Here is a 4,618-nt window from a genome sequence, read left to right on the forward strand (position 1 = left end):
TCAATCTAGGCAGTTTTACTCTAGATCTATCAGCAGATAAAGCGGGTACACTAAATTCAGCGTCTTTTATATCACTGTCACTTGTTTTATCGTCACTAGCACACACTGAACCACTGGCTAACACATCTTCAATTGGTCTCTTGTTAACTCTGTTATCCTCGATGGCTTTCCTCTCTTCTCGTTTACGCAGCTTAGCGGTAGTTTTCTTATCCACCGGACCTATGATCATTTTCCGATTTGTACGCTGATCTTGCAAAAACTCCCTTTCCGCTGCTGGCACTTTGTTTTGCAAAGAGCATTTACAGATGGAGTGGTGGCACTTGCAGGCAGCTACATCAAACAACACTCTAAACTGTGCATGAAAAACAGAAACTTTTTTTAAAGCATCACTCTCACTGTCTCTTTTAAATGACTTGTTTAGCTGTTGATAGGTAGAAACGTCATTTTTTAACAGTTGCTCCATTCTTGTAACGCTCACCACAGGAATGGAAGCTGATGACCAGACGTCAGTTACGCGTTTCAGCACTAAAGAAGCAGCTTCTCTAAAAGATGGGTTGCTAAGTAATACTTTAAAGCATCCTCTCGAGTTGGCAGCATGCGCCCATCGAAATCTGTAGGATGCCCTAAAATGTTCAATGTAAGATTTCTTCGACATACACTCATGTCGATGTGGATAAATGCAGATAAACAGCTTTACTACGATTCACTTGTGAACTATTTGAGATACACAAACTAAGCAACTGTAGAACAACAGGTCTACATACACACTTTTTTACGTTGACACGCAGAAGTTAGTATTGGGCCCTAACGATTCACAAAAGTAAATCTAAGGTGGCGAAGAGATGCAAATTTCAAATTATAATTTTCGAGAAATAAATTTAAAGAACACGCAATCTTTCGACATTAACTTTCAACAAGGTGAAGTGAGTAAACAGCGGATTTCGTGGAAAAACGGTCCGATTCGATTACTTTTTCCGACTTTTTGACAGAGTACTCTAGAATAGGTATTGGTTCGACGGCAATTCATACGTATTTTAGTGTCTGAGAATAACACTTTTGACTAGTAAAAGTTGGAAATATGTAAGTAGAGAAAAAATTGCTAGAATTTGAAATTTTTCGTAAATATACCAAAATTTTTTTATTTTTGTCGTCAATGCGCAGACGGAAAACATCGTCGCACAGCAATCGGATTTTGCACACGTATTGTGGGCATGTGTACACAGCTTTTAAGCCCTATTAGCGTTTCAAAGTAGAAAAAAAATTTTTAATGACCCGGCCCCACCCTCCCGCCATACTTCCTTGGAAGAAAATGGCAGAGGTAATCCCGGTCGAATTTTGAAGGTGATCCTTTTGGCCTCTTCCATTGGTACATGGCCATTTCTTTAATCCAAATTATGTTCCGGGATGATGCTAGTTTTTCCAAGAGCTTGGATAGGCATGAGAGAAGACTTATCGGTCTGTAATACCAAGGAAGAGTTTTTTTTTTTCCTGGCTTCGGATTGTTGTTTGCGCCCTGCAAGTATTTCGCCGTTTCTGACTACTGGGAAGGAAATTGTGTTGGGAAATACCATTAGATTCTAAAGAAAATTCTAGAAGAAAGGAGGTTAGAGGACATAATGTGTTTTGTTGTTTGGTAAGTATTTGAATCAGGTGATTTTGATTCTTCTTTAGGTCCGTTGTCGTGATTGTTATCATACCCGGATACCAAAGAGTGTTAGCGAATGACACTCTGGGTGTTGTGGTTCATTATACTGGCGTGGTTGGGGCCCTTAATGGAGGGTACTGAAGAATATTGGCAGATGAGACCGTTAAGGTACTGTTAGAAATATTTTTTTATTCAAGGTCTTGTACACCAGGTATCCTCTATAGTTGGCAACATGGTTTACCACCCCAATTACCGCATTTCCTCACTGTTACATCGTCCCTTTTTGGCTTTGCAGGATGCTGTGGCAAGTTGGTCTCCACATGCAACGCACACTGAGCGCAAGGTGCAATAGGATTTCGTGTGCCGAACCGGAGTTTTTCTCTTGTGGCGTTCTTCAACGAGATTTTTTCGATATAGGAGGGGTATTGCAGATTACAAAAAGGAGGTAGAACTGAGCTTTTTTTGGATTTTCGTTGGGGACCTTAGTTTATTTTTTGCGCAGGGGCCGGCGGAATTTTTTCGTTGGGTTAGGTTTTGGCCCCTTTTTTCCCGCAAAAGCTTCTTGTTTCCATGCACCATCGCCGCTGTAGCAATGGGTTCTATTTTTTCTTTTATTACGACTTGCAGCCTTTTGCTGCTTTTAATCTGGTACGTATACAAGTTTTTTTTTGTCTTGTACCGCTTTGGTTACTATTCGGTAGTTCTCCTCATTTAGAATATGGATTTTTTTCTATTAGGTTGCCCTCGTGAAACATATGCTTGGCCAATTTAGAAACGATTTAATTTTTTTTTGGGTTGCGGGCTAAGCTTACGCTAACATTTACATACCTAACCATTCCAGTTTGTGGCATAGGGCGTTTGATCCATTTTTCAGTTTGTAATAACGGTACCAATATGCTTAAGCCGACATTTTGAGGTGGTCTACAATGTGACACCGACGCTCTTGCCAAACTCGTTTTTGTAGTTGGTTGTGAGGGCGCAACTCACCGATATAGCAGTGCTGGTTGATGATGACTCAGCTGACGTGTTTATGCTTACTTGCATTGTTTGGGGACTGAGGAGTGCCAAGGGATTTTCTGGGTAAGTTGAAGGGTTCGGGGAACCGAATTTGGTGCACTCACGGCCGCTTATATTTTATTGTATATTGGCACATCCAATTGATATTTCCACGTTGACGTCGTAGTCGATTTTAATATATTGTTTGCGCACTTGGCGCTTTTATTTAAATCAAAGTCACTTATTGTAGGTCGAGAGCGGGAGCCAATAAAGCTTTCGTCCGTTCGCTCTTGCGAATTCGCCTCGCTCTCGCCACCTTAGCATAAGTTGGGTTCTAAGAGAATCATTGCAACATTAAAATTTAGTGATCTCTTGAACTTCATCAGAAACCACTCCCTTTCGTCGTCGCAAATAAATTATCCGAATCATACTGAAGACACACAAGTTTCGCGCTCGTTAATACAAACTAGTATTAAATTTTCTTGGTGAACCCGATGTGATCGCAGTAGAGTTCACGATTTTTTTTCGGTGAAAAAATAGAAGCAATAACCAACAAACATCATACAAAGTGAATAGTTTGTGTCGGTTCGGCTAAAAAAGAAAAATTAACAAGCTTAATTCCGAAAGAAATGTTTCGTTGGAACTTTTCTGCCGTACCCCTTTGGTTGTTGCCTAAGACGTTTCTTCCCCGCCGCTGCAACTTTAAATGTTTAAATTGTTGCTGCCCTGGAACATGGATGTAAAAAAGAAATTTGCAATTGTCGAGTCGGCCGACCAGGTATAGAGTGATAAAAGTTGTGAGGAGTCTAAAAACTCCCCATAAATCCCGATGCAGCAGAGCTTGCCTATCAACAGCGGCGAGAATGCCGGGGAGGAGTCAAAGGCAACAGGGATCAAACGGTGAAACAACGGACCTTGGACCTGGGCAAAGCGGGAGACACCGTCAATAATCTGGACATTGGAGCCTCACACCGCAAGGCCAACAAGGCCAACGGTAAATTGGCGGACTTCGGACCTGCACAAAGAGGACACACCGTGAACTAACGGTGCGGCAGTGGACCTTGGACCCGATCGCGAGCTGGAGAAGAGGAATAACGGGAACATCACAGGCTATAAAAGGGCGCAAGCGCCAGTACCAGGATCAAGATCGGAAAACCGAGACTTGACGACTGTAAGTCCACCAAGGCTGAGACTTCAACGCTGAGATCCAACGGGTGCTAGGGTCGTAGTTAGAGAAATCGAGCTCAGAGGGAATCCTTGCAGAGTCTGCGATAAACGTGGCTGGTCCTGGATTTATAATCTCAGGAGGACTTCGCCTATGTGAGCATTTTTCTGGGAATAGAACTCGAGGGGCTCAGTAGAGGCAACGAGGAAAACCCTGGCAGAGACCATTGACCGTATAGCAGAAATTCCGGAAGCTGCCGGCCCCAAAAATTTAAATTAACCTCCGCAGAATGCCGATGGTCTGATATCAAGCGTAGGGCCACATCCGCAGGACTATGCCACTGTTTCCAAGCAAGTCCGAGTGGAACTTTCGGTATGACGGCAACGATAAGCTACTGGAGTTCCTGGAGCAGGTGGAGTGGTCAGCAGTGACATATGGTTGGATATAAACCAGATGCCACGAGCAATGCCGAGGCTGCTGCAGGGCGGAGCCCTAAAGTGGTTCATAGCCAACAACCGGTAGTGGGACAACTGAAGAGACTTCATATTCAGCTTGCAATGCTATTTCCTCCTCGAGTACATGGAGAAGCTAGCGGACCAGGTCAGGCAGCGGAGGCAGACATACGGGGGAAAATTTAAGAATTACATGGTGGACATGCAGACGCTGATGCGGCCCCTGGGTATGTCTGCCAAAGAAGTCCTGAACAGGATCAAGGAGAACAGCACGCCGGCCCTCCGAATGTTTGTCCGGCCGTAGAGTGTCGGCACCTGGACACCCTGATAGCGCTGGCAGATGAGTTTTCGGATTGCTGA

General features: G+C 43.6%; 1 long non-coding RNA gene across 2 annotated transcripts; it reads left to right on the forward strand.

Moving 5' to 3' along the window:
* The first annotated feature begins 739 nt into the window (after nucleotides 1-739).
* On the forward strand, nucleotides 740-1,254 carry LOC121467736. Of its 2 annotated transcripts, none has more exons than XR_005977789.1 (3): nucleotides 740-923; nucleotides 990-1,004; nucleotides 1,039-1,254. It is a non-coding gene; the product is annotated as an uncharacterized LOC121467736 (long non-coding RNA). The 2 variants fall into 2 exon arrangements; XR_005977788.1 differs by having other exon boundaries at nucleotides 990-1,080; nucleotides 1,162-1,198.
* Nucleotides 1,255-4,618: the final 3,364 nt, after the last annotated feature.

The sequence above is a fragment of the Drosophila elegans genome, unplaced genomic scaffold (assembly GCF_018152505.1).
Source record: "Drosophila elegans isolate 14027-0461.03 unplaced genomic scaffold, ASM1815250v1 contig_541, whole genome shotgun sequence".
NCBI lineage: Eukaryota > Metazoa > Arthropoda > Insecta > Diptera > Drosophilidae > Drosophila > Drosophila elegans.